Genomic DNA, 20,042 nt, shown 5'->3' with positions numbered 1-20,042 from the left:
ACTTACGCGAGTAGTTTACCATACCTAGGAATGATCTCAATTCTTTAAGGTTAGTAGGGACTTTACAATTCAGAACCGCCTCAACTTTCTTCTTTTGTGGGTTCAAACCTTCAGCAGTAACTTCATGGCCTAGGAAGTTTACCTTCGTGCGACACCACTGGGCTTTTTGTAAGGACAGTTTTACTCCTGCTGCTTTTAATTGGCCCAGGACATGCCGAAGTTCTGTAATGTGTTTGGCCATATCAGTACTTTTGATCAGGATATCGTCCACATATGCCAACGTCCCCCTTTCGAAGGCGTCTGGCATGGCCTTGTGCATGAACACAGCAAATTCATGTCCGGAATTTATGAATCCGAAAGGCATTCGTACCCAACAATATTGTCGATTCCCAAAACTGAAGGCCAGTTTGTATTGGTCTTCCTCACTCACCTTTATGGTCCAATACCCCTGTGCACAATCCAAAGCTGTGAAAACTTGGGATCCTTGGAGCTGGGCTAGACATTGGTCTATGTATGGTACAGGCCATCCTGACATGTACACACGTTTGTTCAGCTGACGGAGATCAGCGCATAAACGCCATTGTCCATTGGGTTTTAAAATACCCAGGATCGGGTGGTTGTAGGAGCTGTGGATGGGCCTAATTATACCCCTTTCATGTAACTTCCTGATAATCTCAGCTAGAGATTCATAGGAAGCTAATGGTAACCTATACTGTCTTACGAATACTGGTGGGGCATCTGGATCTGTTTGGATCCTAGCGATGTGTAGGTCAGTAGTCCCACAATCGTAAGAATCCTTGGCAAAGATCTCTTGGAATTCAAGGAGAAGCTCTCGGAGCAATTGTCGGTCGAGATCACTGGCACACGCGTCGGCGAGGGCCACCATCTCTTCCACTAACTCCTTGAATCCAGGAAAGCTTTCCGGCTGACCTATCTCATATGCCTCTTCAAGTTTCGTGGTGAGGTCATTGGGTATGTGATGTGTGTGTGTGTTCTCCTGCCATCCAGGTTCTTTGGGGTACTCTTGTTCTTTGATTGGGTGATCAAAGACAATTGATGTCTCTTCGATTCGACAGGTGCCATCTTTAGAATCGAATGGATAAATGGACTCTATGGTGAAAATACCCTCTGGTAATGAATGGAATGTTTGTTCAATTAATTGTTCCTCCGACAAATATTCATCGGGGATGAGTCCAATCACCTGGTTAGTGACCCCAAAGGTGTAATATTCAGTCTCTACCGCTAGACCAATAAGGGTCTCTTTGGGTAAGACGATGTCCTGATTGGATAGACTATGGATGTAAATGTACATCGGGGATTGATGTGTGTTGACTAGGGGCGTGTGTGTAATGTTCAGTCCCTCCCCCTGCATTTTATGGGAGAGGCATACCAATGCATCTGACCCCTTCAGTCTATGTCCCTTTTTAACTTGGATGGGGAGTATGAAGTTATTTATGCCCTTAGGAATTGTAATCTTTTGGGCTACCTGGACTTCAACAGCATAAGGCATCTGTTGCTGGGATTTTAAAGCTAAGTCCAGATTTTGGTATTTTTCGGGGTCCCCCTTTAGTCGACTCCATAAACAGTCATTAATTAGGTCGACTTGCATTGCAAAGCGATGTAATATATCGTTGCCAAAATAAATTTTAGTTTGGGGATTATCCAAGACTAGGAACACATGGGTGGCTGTTTTGTTTCCTACAGTGACGTTTAAGAGACACCTAGCCATTGAATTGTGATCATCAGAGTCATCAAGGGAGTCTGAAATCCAATGACGCTGAGGTGTGGAGAAACGGATCATTTCCATTTCGGTCAGGTGTTTTATCAACCCATGGCTTACAAAGCTGTGTTCCTGTCTCAAATCTAGTTTGGCATCTTTTGACCTATTAAGACCATTTATCCGGATGGGGATAAACAAGTCGCTGTTAACCCTTTCAATACCTGTCAAGAATTGGGTGTGATCTCCCCCTTTTCTTGGTTTATCCTCCTGATGAAAAGATATCGTAAGGATGTCATCTTGGAGGGAAATATCTTTTATTTTCTCTTGGGGAATTCTAAAAATGTGTTCCTCATCTCTTCTGATAGGGTTATGGTCATCAGGTTTGATAACCGTTACATCAGGAAGCTGGCTGTTCCTGAAATGGATTTCTAATGATCCAGGCCTTTCTTCCACCAGGTGGCAGTGTTGTCGGGAATGGGGAGTTTTAAGTTTCCCATATTTAATTGGGGTATTTACCTGTGACCACAGGACTTGGTTCACACAATCAACTATGGTGTTCAGCCTTTTTAGGAAGTCCATCCCAATTATCATGTGGTGCTGTGATATGCTAGCAATGATGATGGGGTGTCTCAGTTCCTTATTACCCAGTTTCAGTTTAAGCCAGGCGGTACCCATGACTTGTAACGGGTCTCCACCTACACCAATCAATGAGCTGTCAAAACTTTTAAGTCTTGGCTTGGTGGGCATGACATTCGCCACTTTGTCAAAATGCTCCTGTGACATGATGGTTGCTTGGGATCCAGTGTCTATTAAGCCGACAATCGAAAGATCACTGGCATCCTGCACCTGCACCGTGGCATAATATCTCCCATCAGATTCAGTCAGCTCACACATGAAATTAGTGTGGTTGAAGATCTGTGGGCCCTTCAATAACCTATGACTGGCTCTTATCTCACCGCATGTGGTGGACACATTACCCTTATCCTCCCTGGTGGGATTCTTGGACTGTCTCAAGACAGAAGCACAACTAGAAGTTGGTGCTCCGTCTGGCTTGTCAATCCCGACGACTTCCGATGCCGCGACTATATTAGGGGCAATAGATGGACACTGAAAAACAGGAGAATCATTAATAACCAACAACTGGTCCCCCTTTGCCTGAGAACTAGCTTCTCCATTAGTAGGCGTGTCAGGGACGGGGCACACATCTCCTGTCATTTGACTCAGTGTCCTCCCCTGTTGGTTTAAGGCTTGGTTGCCTGTTAATTCTGTGACCCTTGGTTGGTCACAGGAGCTGCTCCTAAAAAAGGATTGGATGGAAATTGAGTGACAAGCCTGTCCATTTGTTCAGCCATTTTGCTGACCTGTGCCTCTATTTGTCCAATACGCTCAGAGGAGTCATTCTGTTGATTCTCCCTTTTCCTATACTTGCGCTTGTATTTTGGACGAGACTGGTAATGAGACTCAGAGTCAGAACTACTGCTCTGGTCCCGACGCCATTGTTCTCTCTGAGGTTTTGGGGTCTCCCTGTTATTAAAGGGAGCCTGGGGTACTGTATCCCCCCTTTGAGCCTGAGGGTGTTCTTGGCGTGGAGGAAATCTTTGGAAATCGGAGTTTTTATTAAAATTGGGATTCTTATTGTAATTATGGGGCCTGTTGAAATTGGGGTTCCCATAAAAATTCCCATGTTGGTTTTGGCGAGGATAATAGAACCTCTGAGGATACCATTGCCTCCTTTGATTCTCATCACTGTACTGACCCTTACCATACTTTTTATTCTTCTCACTTCCACTACCGTAGTTCCCTGGCTTTTGTCTATCCTTTCTCACCCACTGGTTTTGGGGTGCAAAGTTATGGACCTCCTTCACTTGCTGGGCTTGAGGTACAAATCTAGGGGAACCATTGGTTTTACCCCCACGGACTACTTCCGCATATGATTTCTTCTCTGCCTGCACATTTGGATTTGGAGGGGAAACGGTAGTGGCTGCTACTATCTTGGGGCTATTTTTAGGTTCTCTTTTTATCCCGCCCTCACTGGACTGTTGGATTGAGAATAAATAGTCACTCTCTCTCACCAACCAGTCAAGAGAGCATCCCTTTCTGTAATCCTTTGCAAGTCCCAATTTTATGTAAGCAGGTAATGCTTCATAGAATAGTGTCTTGAATTCTGGCTGGTTAGGATTGGGATCCTTTTCAGCCAGGAAATAGGCATTTCTGAGGACAGCCAGAAATTCTGCAGGGCTTTGGTGAGGACCACACTTTAAATTGTAGGCCGCAGCCTTGGCAGAGGTTACAGTTCTATAAGGCCCAAATTCCATGTGGCACTTATGTTTAACCTCTCTCCAGGACTGATTGGAATAGGCCCTCAAGGTCTCAAAGAATTGCCGGTATTTCTCCTCAAACACCCATGGCAGCAATTCTATTTTGGTGTGGTCATCTCTAATGCCCAGAATCTCTAACGTCTGTTCATATGTTTTCATGTGTTCGGTGATTTCAAGGGACCCTTTCTTAGAAAACATAGGAACAGTGTCCTTTAGGAACTTAATGACCTTTGGGGTGTCATATCTCCTGAATGACCCCTGGGATTTCCCTTCCTGCCTATATGAAACCTCATATCTTTCTTCAGAGCGCTCTGGAGTGTATCTTGAAAGCTTAGGAGGTGACCTATATTCTGACCCTGACTCACTATCAGATACTTCGCTGTGATGCGGGTATCTCCGCTCATCAGCCTCTGGCTTGACTGGGTTGGTCCGTCTTTGGACCCCAGAATTTATTTGGGCCGTCAACCTTATAATCTGCTCCTCCAGAGTTTTCTGCTCAGATTTTATCAAGGTAAGTTCTGACTGGTCATGCTTATCCCCTGGGTGAACTTTAATTTTGACAGGAGATAACCTCTCTGATCTGAAGTACTCCACCTCATCTTTTAAGTCCTGATACTTCTTTTGAAGTTGTTTTAATTCCTGAAAGTTTCTTTCATACAGGTCCTGAGCACTTCGAAAGTCTCCGACCAATCTATCATAATGTTTCTCGGATTCGTCTAAACGAATACCGGCATGACCAAGCTTCCCTTTCAAAGACTCAATGTCCTGATTTTTGCTTTCTAACAAGAGGCGGGCCTCTGACAACTCTTCCCTTAGAGTCTTGGTCTGCTGGGCAGCTCCAGCGGTCATGAACCATAACATGGGCCAAGCTTCTAGGAGAAGTCTGTCACGGCCTCTATCACTTTCTGCTCCAGCAAATGCCATTAAAAACCCAACAACCTGGCCCTTTTGGTTGAACAGGTCCTCAAAGGTATTCATGGCCTGCTCTTTCTCTTCATCCACAAATTCATTATTGCTATCCCCCAAATTCAATCTCTTGCGGAGATAATTTATTACTTCATTTTCAACATACTTCTGCCAAGCACCGGCAGCTTTCCGAGCTGGCTTCATAACTTCCTGCTCAATGCCTTGAGCCGCCATATTTTCCTCGTTATGCTTGGAAGAGGTGGATCCGTGATTACTGGATGCCATTTTGATACAAAATATATGTTTGATAACGTGTACAAATATACAATCACCAGTGCGTTTTGTGTTATGGTACGATTTCTATGGCTCTCAGCAGCGCCTCCAAATTTATGTTGTGGTGGTTTATGTAAGGATATATATTATTTATAAAGGGCGTGTCCCTTTCCCTTAGATGAAATATTACAGTGCCTCCAGCCGTTAAAATACGGCAAATATTTAGTAAACCAATAATTTGGACACCTTGATAATTTGATCACCACTTATTATTATACCTTGAATTCTTTTAGCCAATATGATTTCGTACCATACACACAAAATTTGCCTTATAATAGATAAATATAAAAATTTATTTATGTACAAAAATTATATATATATTAACACAAAACACAAAAGACTGGTGATAAATGAATATTGGTACACACAATCAAAAATATATCCTACCAATGTAAGACACACTAATAATGTCTCTAACTAATTACATCAATCACAAATTTAAATGATACGATATTTATTAAATTTATTAATAATTAATAATTTCGAATATCTCAAAGGTTATATTCTTACATGCCGTGGCCATAGGCTTGCAAGAAGTAAGCCCTTGATATGTGATACTCTGGTTATTAATACTCAATAAATTATGAAATATGGAAAAATTTATAATAAGGCAATAAACAATTTTTTTAACAGTAACACAGTATCTGACTACATATATCTAACTACCCAATATTGTTGTAATACACTACGGTAATTTTTATGATTCTACACAACAGAGGAAATAATTAATACAACATCAAATAAACATCTCACCACACCCGGACGTCAGACTAGGCAACTCTCCCGTGGATTTAGCTGGCAGTGGAACGCCTTTAGACTGATATATAGGCAAGTGATAGATTCAATAGGGGAGAATGTAGGAAGTTATAAGATTAGAGGTTTAAAGTTTTAGGAAGTTTGAAAAGATGGAAGAGTAATTATTTCAGCAGAGATCTTCTTCAGATGTCAGGTCTTTCCATGAGGTCTTATGAGGGTTCTTCTTTTTCATGAGGTTTTTTTTTTTGTTACAGCACATGGGCTTTTTATATCCACTAGTCCATTGTTCTAAGATACCTTCCCACCAGGCTTCCTGATTGGCTAGTTGAGAAATGTGTGTACATAAGCTATTTCTCACCTGCCCGCCAGGTGGCGGTCATGTATCACAGAACAATGTGAGTATTTGATATGACTCATATCTTGGGTGGAATCTTCAGGTAATTTCAGGAATAAAATATACAGCACTTTCCAGATATAGCAGTGATCATACCTATGATATTCTAAATAGGGACCATGGAATATAGGTGTATATTCGGTTATTCCTCCTTGAAGTATCATCCTGTTTGTTTCCTGATAAGACATGTAACTAATGCTAGTTTATAATACATCTTACTTCCCATCATCTCAATACTCAAGTTAGTGATATATAGTTCCCATTGCTGAGTATTTAGTGGTGTTTAAAGTCTATGACATCTTATTTATAATCTGTTTTTGTAGTACATTTTTGTAATGATATACAGTGAACTTTTAAACTTAAATGTCCTGAATTTCACCCCTTGGTTTCAGCATCAACATTCCCTCTGTGTAGGGAAAAAAAAATCTCTGTTTGCCTAGCCCTTGTATTTGACTCATGGTAAACAATTGTTAATGCTTTCACCCTTGGTGAACAATAGTAGATAGTAATAGTTTCAGAGGTTTGTTGGTTCATCACACTCTACAAGGTTTGGGTAAGCTCTCAGACAATCAGTTTGGTTCCTCTATTGTCATGTCCAGACCTTGTATATGTTTACCTGCTTATTGAAGTCTGAATAATGGTGTTTGATCACCTGAGAACTTTAAAATAGTATTGTCTCTAGGAGGAAAGAAAAACAATCCCTTTACCCATTACATTTCTCTAGCTAGATGGTTCAACCAAGACAAAATTAACTCTTAGCATCCGGCTATTGCTGAGCTGTTTGCCATATAATATTATGTCTTGATAAAAGTCATATTCTTGAGACATGATTCAAAAGCCCACAACAGTTCCATGTAAATCAACACAACTCAATGCACCTGGTGTAATCGAGTCCTTAAAGTACAGCTTTCATCCATTTTACATTTTTAAAAGCAAACGTACTGAGGAGACACCACATGATCTCTGCTAAACCCCTTATTATCCAGAAAACGGTTCTTTGTATGCCTGATTTGGCAGCAATTTCTACATGTCAGTAGAACAGGTTTTAAATTGTTTTTATGTCATTTTAATAATCAGATTTACGCTATATAAAGTTTAGTTTGAATAATTTCTTGAAAATTGCTATGAGCTCTTATCCACCTGGTGAGAAGAGGTGGAGAAGTGGGGAAACAGTATTACCTGGCTATAATGTAAAGGAAGAAGTGTGGAGAACCAAAAGAATTAAGGATGGGTATTTTTTTACCTTTCTGTGATGAGAAGATAATGAAAATGGTGAGAGGTTTTCCAAGTTGTTACACATTGCAACATTCAAAGATGTATATGTACACTGCTTTAAATTCTGTATATCCCCATTGGGATCTTTAAAAATATTTGTACACTTTTATTTTTGTATACCTTAAAAGTATATAACAGACACCATTTTTAAAAGCATTGCAAAGGAACATCAATAAGTTATGTGAACAGTGGTGACTTAGATTGTAGAGCCCCTGGAGACCATCATTTTCAGGTTGGCTCGTTTCATGGGAAATCCACTTCCTCAGGACCTAGAATCCCCAGCAACAGGTAAGTCACTATTATAATGTCAAATAAATGCACATTAAACATTGTAAAAAAATGTGTACACAAAATCTTATATACCCTAACACCGATAATTAGATGTAACTATTATTCAAGGATACATATCCTTAGATATCCTACCCCGTTTGAAGAAATGAGAAAAAAAGGAATTTATATTATTATAATTTATATTCTATTGATTATATTATTTTGTGTATGTTATATTTAAAAAATCTCAAAATATGATAACATATATTAATATATGCAAAGATATTAAGATTCAGTGTGTGTGTATGTGTGGGGGAGGGGTTAACAATCCCAGTTAGTTTCTGCCGGCCTGTGGAGAGACCACCAATCGGGGGGGGGGGGACTTGGTGCATATACACTGCTCAAAAAAATTAAAGAAACACATCAGATCTCAATGAAGAAAAATGTCATCCTGGATATCTATACTTATTTAGACTGGGTAATGTGTTAGGAATGTAAGGATGCCCCATTGTTTAATGGAATTGAAAATTATAAACCTACTGAGGACTGATTTCAAAGACACCCCGAAAATTTAAGTAAAAAAATGATGCAGCAGGCTCGTCCATTTTGCTGAAATTTAATTGCAGCAGCTCAAAATAGTACTCAGTAGTTTGTATGGCCCCCTCATGCTTGTATGCATGCCTGACAATGTCGGGCTAATGAGACAACAGATGGTGTCCTGGGGTATTTCCTCCCAGATCTGGACCAGGGCATCACTGAGCTCCTGGAGAGTCTGAGGTTGCAACGTGGCGGTGTCGGATGGACCAAAACATGATATCACAGAGGTGTTCTATTGGATTTAGGTCAGGAGAGTGTGGGGACCATTCAATGGTATCAATTCCTTCATCCTCTAGGAACTGCCTGAATACTCTCGCCACATGAGGCTGGACATTGTTGTGCACCTGGAGGAACCCAGGACTCACTGCACCAGCGTAGGGTCTGACAATGGGTCCAAAGATTTCATCCTGATACCTAATGGCAGTCAGGATGCCATTGTCTAGTCTATAGAGGTCTGTGCCTCCCTCCATGGATATGCCTCTGCAGACCATCACTGACCCACCACCAAAACGGTCATATTGAACGATGTTAAAGGCAGCTTAACGTTCTCCACGGCTTCTCCAGACCCTTTCAAGTCTGTCACATGTGCTCAGGGTGAACATGCTCGCATCTGAGAAAAGCACAAGGTGCCAGTGGCGGACCTGGCAATTCTGGTGTTCAATGGCAAATGCAATCAAGCTCTATGGTGTCGAGCAGTGAGCACAGGGCCCACTAGAGGATGTCGGGCTCTCAGGCCACCCTCATGAAGTCTGTTTCTGATTGTTTGGTCAGAGAAATTCACACCAGTGGCCTGCTGAAGGTCATTTTGTAGGGCTCTGGCAGTGCTCATCCTGTTCCTCCTTGCACAAAGGAGCAGATACCGGTCCTGCTGATGGGTTAAGGACCTTCTACAGCCCTGTCCAGCTCTCCTAGGGTAACTGCCTGTCTCCTGGAATCTCCGCCATGCTCATGAGACTGTGCTGGGAGACCCGGCAAACCTTCTGGGAATGGTATGTATTGATGTGCCATCCTGGAGGAGTTGGACTGCTTGTGCAAGCTATGTAGGGTCCAGGTATCGCCTCATGCTACCAGTAATGACACTGACCCTAGCCAAATAAAAAACTAGTGAAAAACAGTCAGAAAAGATGGTAGGGAAAAATGTCAGTGGCTTCCACCTGTAAAACCATTCCTGTTTTGGGGGTCATCACATTGTTCCCCATCTAGTGCATCTGTTGTTAATTTCATTAACACCAAAGCAGCTGAAACTGATTAACAATCCCCTCTGCTACTTAACTGACCGGATCAATATCCCAGGAGTTTAATTGACTTAATGCTATACTCTGATTAAAAAAGGTTCCCAAAAACCACTAAGTTGGCGACATATTGCAATATTTATTTTTTCCATTCTTCAAGAACAACCTCTTTTAGAGCCTGGATGCTGGAAGAGAGTGATGCTCAACTTGTCTCTCCAGAATTCCCCATAGGTGTTCGATTGGGTTCAGATCAGGAGACATACTTTGCCACTGAATCACTTTCACCCTGTTCTTCAGAAATGCAATAGTGGCCTTAAATGTGTGTTTTGGATCATTGTCATGTTGGGAAGGTGCACAATGACCAAGGGCATGGAGTGATGATAGCATCTTCTCTTTCAATATAGAGCAATACATCTGTGAATTCATTATATCATCAATGAAATGCAGCTTCCCTACACCAGCAGCACTCATGCAGCCCCACAGAAGGACACTTCCACCACCATGTTTCACTGTAGACACCATGCCTTTTTCTTTGTACTCCTCACCTTGCCATACAGTTTTGAAGCCATCAGTTCTCAAAAACATTTATCTTGGTCTCATCACTCCAGAGTACATAGTCCCAGTAATATTCTTCTTTTTCAGCTTGGGCCCTGGCAAATTCTAGACGGGCTTCTTTGTGCATGGGCTTTAGGAAAGGCTTCCTTCATGGACAAAACCAGTACATGCCATTCCTGCAATGTATGCCATATTGTGTCACAGGAAACAATCACCCCATTTTGGCTTTTTACTTTTTTAGCTAACTGCAGTGAACTTGCATTGCGATTTTCTTCAATTCTTCTCACCAGAAGATGCTCTTATCAAGGTATTACGTTTCCGTGGATGGCCTGGACATCTCTGTGAGATGGTTGCAGTTCCATCTTTGTTACATTTTTTTATCACTTTTGCTACAGTCTTCTGACTGATAAGTAAAACTTTGCTGATCTTCTTGTAGCCTTCACCTTTCTTGTGTAAAGAAATTATTTTCTTTCTCAGGCCTTCTGACATTTCTTTTACTTGTGGTGCCATTGCTGACAGCATGAAATGGGAAGGAGTAACACCCTTTTATAATCACCTGTCTGCTGGACACCTGTTTAATGAACAATTAGACTCACTTGTAGTTGAATTCTTGTTAATCAGTATTTTGTTGTCTAAAATTTAGCTTTGCTCATAAAACTTTCATTGGTGTGTAATAATTTTTTTTGAACCTGATCTTGAATGAATTTGTGTGCAAATTAACAAATCATGTTTGCAATCAATGGCTCGCATTTGTGGGAGTATTTTGTAGTATAGTTTCCCTGTCTGCGTAGGTCTGCGCATGCGCAGATTGGCAAAGCGCACTAACACGCAGGCTCTAGGACCTGGGCGCCTGCAGCACTCGCACACACGGGAACGCGCTTGTCACCAATGACAGCGCAGGGCGCTCTATTTACAGCCAGCTCTTGCAATGCTCAAGTGCCGTATGGTCTTATTCCTGTGTTCCTGTTCCTAGTTCTGAGATTGCCTTGTTGCCGAACCTGCCTGACCCAGATTATCGTGACCCTCTCCTGCCTTGATCCCTGGCTTGTCTGACCATTCTTCTGCCTTCTCCTGTTTACCTGACCTCCTGTTGCTGAACCTGGCCTGTGACCCGTTTATCCTTTTGCCTGCCGATCTGTACCGTCTGCCTCCGCTGTTACCGACCTGGCCTGTCTGACTACGCTACACACTATCTCTTCACATCTGGCTCTCACCTGCTACCTACCACTGGCAAAACCACCTCTACCACAGCTGGTTGTACTCGGGAGTAGCGACCTGGTCTCAGGCTGCTTCAAGTCTATCCCCACCATCAGGGGCCCTGGTGAAACAGCAGACTGAGGCTGAGACTCCGCGCCCTGTGGGTCGCTAGAGGCTACTGCCAGTCGGTCCGTGACAGTCCCAAAGAAAATGTTGATTCTGAATGGAAAGTAAAGGGTTTATAGTTTTCTCATTTATGCTGAGCACTATATATATATACATACATACATACACCGTGATATGGGGTTGATTACGTCAGTGGTAGATGCATTTTTTAGTGATTGCACAACGGACAAGAACTTCTGTTTTAGGGCATGGTAGCCCACATTTATTAGAAATGGCAGAAAGTCCAACAGAAAGTTTCCCACACATGGTTTCTACTCTAGCAAAAATACAACAAATGAAAAATACCAAGACACCTGGCTCTTAGGCTCAGTCTGCCTTGACTTGCAAATCCTTGCTGCACATGCCTACTCCTGGCCCTACCATGATTATCCATCTCAATGTCCCTGAGACTTCTGGACTTCCTCCAGCTCTCCTGGACTTGCTAGCTGCCTCTTTCCCAGTGTCAGGGCTCCCGGGTGTGACCAGAGGTATGTGACTGACGCAGGGAAACGCAGACTTCAGATATGTTATAAACAATATAATTTATTAACACTAACAATACAAACATAAACGCAGTGCAATACTAAAACATAACACAGTGCAAACAAACCAAACCAACCACCCACAGATAACAGTACATACAATGCAAGCGTTGTCAGGCAGGCCGGGTCAACATCAATTGGGCAGGTAGGTACAGGGGGAGCAAGCGGAGAATGGTCGGGGTCACAGGCCAGGTTCAGCAGGTAGCGGGCAGCGTGGTGCAGAGGGTCAGGCAGAGGGATGGTCAGGGTCACAAGCCAGGGATCAGAACAGGAGAAGTCAGCAGAGGTCAGAATCAAGCAGGGTCAGCAACAAGACAGGAACAGGAACGCAGGTTTACAAGATACAGGGCCCAGGAAAAACACACACAAAGGCAGAGTCTGCAGGTCTGAATGTCCCTTAAATACACCGGTATAATTAGTTCCAGGTGTTTGACTGGCTGCAAGGTTGAGTCTCTGATTGCTGGGAGCACCCGCTGGCCAGCCCTGGTACTGCAGCTCATAAGGCAGGTGAGTCCCACTATTGCTGGCCAGTCCATTCCTGACAGTACCCCCCCCCTCAAGGAGCGGCCTCAGGACGCTCCAAACAGTCCTAGCTGGGCAAAATGTTCCACCGCCCGGGTCTGGTAACTGGCGGGATATCAAAGACTGGCACACCGGGCAGGACTCCGGGCAGCGGCACACCGGGCAGGGGGACACCGGGCAGAGGCACACCGGGCAGAGGCACATCGGGCTGGACTCCGGGCAGAGGCACATCGGGCTCGACTCCGGGCAGAGGCACATCGGGCTGGACTCCGGGCAGAGGCACATCGGGCTGCACTCCGGGCAGAGGCACATCGGGCTGGACTTCGGGCAGAGGCACATCAAGCTGGACTCCGGGCAGAGGCACATCGGGCTGGACTCCGGGCAGAGGCACATCGGATTACCAGGTGAAGCAGCAGGCACCGGGCCACCGGGCGTAGCAGCAGGCACCGGGCCACCGGGCGGAGCAGCAGGCACCGAGCCACCGGGCGGAGCAGCAGGCACCGGGCCACCGGGCGGAGCAGCAGGCACCGGGCCACCGGGCGGAGCAGCAGGCACCGGGCCACCGGGCGGAGCAGCAGGCAGCGGGCCACCAGGCGGAGCAGCAGGCACCGGGCCACCAGGCGGAGCAGCAGGCACCGGGCCCCCAGGCGGGGCGACAGGCATCGGGCCCCCCGGCGGGGCGACAGGCATCAGGCCCCCAGGCGGGGCGACAGGCATCGGGCCCCCAGGCGGGGCGACAGGCATCGGGCCTCCAGGAGGGGCGACAGGCATCGGGCCCCCAGGCGGGGCGACAGGCATCAAGCCCCCAGGCGGAGCGGCGGGCGCCGGACCCCCAGGCAGAGCGACAGGTCTCGGGCCCCCAGGCGGAACAGCGGGCTTCGAGTCGTCTGGCAAGACTGCGGGCTTCGAGTCGTCTGGCAAGACTGCGGGCACCGAGTCGTCTGGCAAGACTGCGGGCACCGAGTCGTCTGGCAAGACTGCGGGCACCGAGTCGTCTGGCGGAACAGCGGCCATCAAGTCAACTGGCGGAACAGCGGGCACCGAGTCGTCTGGCAAGACTGCGGGCACCGAGTCGTCTAACAAGACTGCGGGCACCGAGTCGTCTGGCAAGACTGCGGGCACCGAGTCAACTGGCGGAACAGCGGCCATCGAGTCAACTGGCGGAACAGCGGGCTTCGAGTCGTCTGGCAAGACTGCAGGCACCGAGTCGTCTGGCAAGACTGCGGGCACCGAGTCGTCTGGCAAGACTGCGGGCACCGAGTCGTCTGGCAAGACTGCGGGCACCGAGTCGTCTGGCAAGACTGCGGGCACCGAGTCAACTGGCGGAACAGCGGGCATCGAGTCAACTGGCGGAACAGCGGGCTTCGAGTCGTCTGGCAAGACTGCGGGCTTCGAGTCGTCTGGCAAGACTGCGGGCACCGAGTCATCTGGCAAGACTGCGGGCACCGAGTCGTCTGGCAAGACTGCGGGCACCGAGTCGTCTGGCAAGACTGCGGGCACCGAGTCGTCTGGCAAGACTGCGGGCACCGAGTCAACTGGCGGAACAGCGGGCATCGAGTCAACTGGCGGAACAGCGGGCTTCGAGTCGTCTGGCAAGACTGCGGGCACCGAGTCGTCTGGCAAGACTGCGGGCACCGAGTCAACTGGCGGAACAGCGGGCTTCGAGTCGTCTGGCAAGACTGCGGGCTTCGAGTCATCTGGCAAGACTGCGGGCACCGAGTCGTCTGGCAAGACTGCGGGCACCGAGTCGTCTGGCAAGACTGCGGGCACCGAGTCAACTGGCGGAACAGCGGGCATCGAGTCAACTGGCGGAACAGCGGGCTTCGAGTCGTCTGGCAAGACTGCGGGCACCGAGTCGTCTGGCAAGACTGCGGGCACCGAGTCAACTGGCGGAACAGCGGGCATCGAGTCAACTGGCGGAACAGCGGGCTTCGAGTCGTCTGACAAGACTGCGGGCTTCGAGTCGTCTGGCAAGACTGCGGGCACCGAGTCGTCTGGCAAGACTGCGGGCACCGAGTCGTCTGGCAAGACTGCGGGCACCGAGTAAACTGGCGGAACTGCAGGCACCGAGTCGTCTGGCAAGACTGCGGGCACCGAGTCGTCTGGCAAGACTGCGGGCACCGAGTCGTCTGGCAAGACTGCGGGCACCGAGTCGTCTGGCAAGACTGCGGGCACCGAGTCAACTGGCGGAACAGCGGGCTTCGAGTCGTCTGGCAAGACTGCGGGCACCAAGTCGTCTGGCAAGACTGCGGGCACCGAGTCGTCTGGCAAGACTGCGGGCACCGAGTCAACTGGCGGAACAGCGGGCATCGAGTCAACTGGCGGAACAGCGGGCTTCGAGTCGTCTGGCAAGACTGCGGGCACCGAGTCGTCTGGCAAGACTGCGGGCACCGAGTCAACTGGCGGAACAGCGGGCTTCGAGTCGTCTGCCAAGACTGCGGGCTTCGAGTCGTCTGGCAAGACTGCGGGCACCGAGTCGTCTGGCAAGACTGCGGGCACCGAGTCGTCTGGCAAGACTGCGGGCACCGAGTCAACTGGCGGAACAGCGGGCATCGAGTCAACTGGCGGAACAGTGGGCTTCGAGTCGTCTGGCAAGACTGCGGGCACCGAGTCGTCTGGCAAGACTGCGGGCACCGAGTCAACTGGCGGAACAGCGGGCATCGAGTCAACTGGCGGAACAGCGGGCTTCGAGTCGTCTGGCAAGACTGCGGGCTTCGAGTCGTCTGGCAAGACTGCGGGCACCGAGTCGTCTGGCAAGACTGCGGGCACCGAGTCGTCTGGCAAGACTGCGGGCACCGAGTCGTCTGGCAAGACTGCGGGCACCGAGTCGTCTGGCAAGACTGCGGGCACCGAGTCGTCTGGCAAGACTGCGGGCACCGAGTCGTCTGGCAAGACTGCGGGCACCGAGTCAACTGGCGGAACAGCGGGCATCAAGTCAACTGGCGGAACAGCGGGCTTCGAGTCGTCTGGCAAGACTGCGGGCTTCGAGTCGTCTGGCAAGACTGCGGGCACCGAGTCGTCTGGCAAGACTGCGGGCACCGAGTCAACTGGCGGAACAGCGGGCTTCGAGTCGTCTGACAAGACTGCGGGCTTCGAGTCGTCTGGCAAGACTGCGGGCACCAAGTCGTCTGGCAAGACTGCGGGCACCGAGTCGTCTGGCAAGACTGCGGGCACCGAGTCAACTGGCGGAACAGCGGGCATCGAGTCAACTGGCGGAACAGCGGGCTTGGAGTCGTCTGGCAAGACTGCGGGCACCGAGTCGTCTGGCAAGACTGCGGGCACCGAGTCAACTGGCGGAACAGCGGGCTTCGAGTCGTCTGGCAAGACTGCGGGCTTCGAGTCGTCTGGCAAGACTGCGGGCACCGAGTCGTCTGGCAAGACTGCGGGCACCGAGTCGTCTGGCAAGACTGAGGGCACCGAGTCGTCTGGCAAGACTGCGGGCACCGAGTCAACTGGCGGAACAGCGGGCATCAAGTCAACTGGCGGAACAGCGGGCTTCGAGTCGTCTGGCAAGACTGCGGGCTTCGAGTCGTCTGGCAAGACTGCGGGCACCGAGTCGTCTGGCAAGACTGCGGGCACCGAGTCGTCTGGCAAGACTGCGGGCACCGAGTCGTCTGGCAAGACTGCGGGCACCGAGTCAACTGGCGGAACAGCGGGCATCGAGTCAACTGGCGGAACAGCGGGCTTCGAGTCGTCTGGCAAGACTGCGGGCACCGAGTCGTCTGGCAAGACTGCGGGCACCGAGTCAACTGGCGGAACAGCGGGCATCGAGTCAACTGGCGGAACAGCGGGCTTCGAGTCGTCTGGCAAGACTGCGGGCTTCGAGTCGTCTGGCAAGACTGCGGGCACCGAGTCGTCTGGCAAGACTGCGGGCACCGAGTCGTCTGGCAAGACTGCGGGCACCGAGTCGTCTGGCAAGACTGCGGGCACCGAGTCGTCTGGCAAGACTGCGGGCACCGAGTCGTCTGGCAAGACTGCGGGCACCGAGTCAACTGGCGGAACAGCGGGCATCAAGTCAACTGGCGGAACAGCGGGCTTCGAGTCGTCTGGCAAGACTGCGGGCTTCGAGTCGTCTGGCAAGACTGCGGGCACCGAGTCGTCTGGCAAGACTGCGGGCACCGAGTCAACTGGCGGAACAGCGGGCTTCGAGTCGTCTGGCAAGACTGCGGGCTTCGAGTCGTCTGGCAAGACTGCGGGCACCAAGTCGTCTGGCAAGACTGCGGGCACCGAGTCGTCTGGCAAGACTGCGGGCACCGAGTCAACTGGCGGAACAGCGGGCATCGAGTCAACTGGCGGAACAGCGGGCTTGGAGTCGTCTGGCAAGACTGCGGGCACCGAGTCGTCTGGCAAGACTGCGGGCACCGAGTCAACTGGCGGAACAGCGGGCTTCGAGTCGTCTGGCAAGACTGCGGGCTTCGAGTCGTCTGGCAAGACTGCGGGCACCGAGTCGTCTGGCAAGACTGCGGGCACCGAGTCGTCTGGCAAGACTGAGGGCACCGAGTCGTCTGGCAAGACTGCGGGCACCGAGTCAACTGGCGGAACAGCGGGCATCAAGTCAACTGGCGGAACAGCGGGCTTCGAGTCGTCTGGCAAGACTGCGGGCTTCGAGTCGTCTGGCAAGACTGCGGGCACCGAGTCGTCTGGCAAGACTGCGGGCACCGAGTCGTCTGGCAAGACTGCGGGCACCGAGTCGTCTGGCAAGACTGCGGGCACCGAGTCAACTGGCGGAACAGCGGGCATCGAGTCAACTGGCGGAACAGCGGGCTTCGAGTCGTCTGGCAAGACTGCGGGCACCGAGTCGTCTGGCAAGACTGCGGGCACCGAGTCAACTGGCGGAACAGCGGGCATCGAGTCAACTGGCGGAACAGCGGGCTTCGAGTCGTCTGGCAAGACTGCGGGCTTCGAGTCGTCTGGCAAGACTGCGGGCACCGAGTCGTCTGGCAAGACTGCGGGCACCGAGTCGTCTGGCAAGACTGCGGGCACCGAGTCAACTGGCGGAACAGCGGGCATCAAGTCAACTGGCGGAACAGCGGGCTTCGAGTCGTCTGGCAAGACTGCGGGCTTCGAGTCGTCTGGCAAGACTGCGGGCACCGAGTCGTCTGGCAAGACTGCGGGCACCGAGTCAACTGGCGGAACAGCGGGCTTCGAGTCGTCTGGCAAGACTGCGGGCTTCGAGTCGTCTGGCAAGACTGCGGGCACCAAGTCGTCTGGCAAGACTGCGGGCACCGAGTCGTCTGGCAAGACTGCGGGCACCGAGTCAACTGGCGGAACAGCGGGCATCGAGTCAACTGGCGGAACAGCGGGCTTGGAGTCGTCTGGCAAGACTGCGGGCACCGAGTCGTCTGGCAAGACTGCGGGCACCGAGTCAACTGGCGGAACAGCGGGCTTCGAGTCGTCTGGCAAGACTGCGGGCTTCGAGTCGTCTGGCAAGACTGCGGGCACCGAGTCGTCTGGCAAGACTGCGGGCACCGAGTCGTCTGGCAAGACTGAGGGCACCGAGTCGTCTGGCAAGACTGCGGGCACCGAGTCAACTGGCGGAACAGCGGGCATCAAGTCAACTGGCGGAACAGCGGGCTTCGAGTCGTCTGGCAAGACTGCGGGCACCGAGTCAACTGGCGGAACAGCGGGCATCGAGTCAACTGGCGGAACAGCGGGCTTCGAGTCGTCTGGCAAGACTGCGGGCTTCGAGTCGTCTGGCAAGACTGCGGGCACCGAGTCGTCTGGCAAGACTGCGGGCACCGAGTCGTCTGGCAAGACTGAGGGCACCGAGTCGTCTGGCAAGACTGCGGGCACCGAGTCGTCTGGCATTGGATCGTCTGGCTCGACAGCGGGCATCGGGTCACCAGGTATGACAGCGGGCACTGGGTCACCAGGCATCAGGTCATTTGGCTCGCCAGCGGGCACCGCGTCATCTGGCAAGGCAGTGGGCACCGAGTCACCAGGTACGACAGCGGGCTCTGAGTCAATTGGCACGACAGCGGGCATCCGGATCAGGTACCGGATCATCTGGATCAACAGCGGGCATCGAGTCAACTGGCCTAATAGGATCATCAGGCTGGATCAGTTCATTATGCTGGGTAGAGGCATCCGGCTGAGTAGAGGCTTCCGGCTGAGTAGAGGCTTCAGGCTGAGTAGAGGCTTCAGGCTGAGTAGAGGCTTCAGGCTGAAGAGAGGCATCAGGCTGAACCACGGAAGGCAGGTTCTCAGACGGCAGGCTGACCGGTTTGGATACTGGCAGGATGGTACTGGTTGGAAAGAATTTTTGCTTTTTTCTGGTTTTAACTACTGGAGCACTGCAAGTAAACGCAGGTCTGCAAACGAATGGAGCAGCTGGAGACAGAGAAGAGCTGGAGGATGGAACAGAGGAGGGAGCAGTTGCTACAGAGGGCTTTTTTACAGGGTTAAAGGCAGGATAGGTGCAGCGAGTGGGAACAAGGTACTGACATGCGGTAGATAGCAGGGCAGGAGGAGCTGTTGGGAATGCAGGAATAGAGCTTTGAGGAAATAGATTAGAAGCAGGACTGGGTTTTTGTAAGCTGGCTGGGTGCAACAAATCTGTCCATGTCTGCAGTGTGGGTTGAACAAAGCTGAGCTTACACAAAGCCTGTCTGACCAAAGACTGCACTGCGTTTATACAATCTCTTAGTGTCTGTGGTGAACATGCAGCATAATGCTCCAAGAAGCAATCCACATCATCCTCTAATAACCATACCAGGGACTCTACCTGGTCAGCACTAAATGGTGGCAAAAATTCATCCCTGCATTCGGGGGTACCAGATGAAACCAACTCCGCACAAATCTGAATCAATGGCTGCACCTCAGAGAATTCTGTGCCCTGATCTACTAGAACATGAGCGAGTCGTATACATTCTAGTAGTAGCCAAGATGGCTTCCCTGTGCAGCCACTTCTGGTCAGGATTGGCCTTGGTGTAATGTCAGGGCTCCCGGGTGTGACCAGGGGTATGTGACTGACGCAGGGAAACGCAGACTTCAGATATGTTATAAACAATATAATTTTTTAACACTAACAATACAAACATAAACGCAGTGCAATACTAAAACATAACACAGTGCAAACAAACCAAACCAACCACCCACAGATAACAGTACATACAATGCAAGCGTCGTCAGGCAGGCCGGGTCAATATCAATCGGGCAGGTAGGTACAGGGGGAGCAAGCGGAGAATGGTCGGGGTCACAGGCCAGGTTCAGCAGGTAGCGGGCAGCGTGGTGCAGAGGGTCAGGCAGAGGGATGGTCAG

The sequence above is a fragment of the Staurois parvus genome, unplaced genomic scaffold, assembly GCF_062004578.1.
Source record: "Staurois parvus isolate SC_StPar_1 unplaced genomic scaffold, SC_StPar_1.0 ptg000251l, whole genome shotgun sequence".
Taxonomy (NCBI): Eukaryota; Metazoa; Chordata; class Amphibia; order Anura; family Ranidae; genus Staurois; species Staurois parvus.
Note: the sequence above shows the minus strand (reverse complement) of the source record.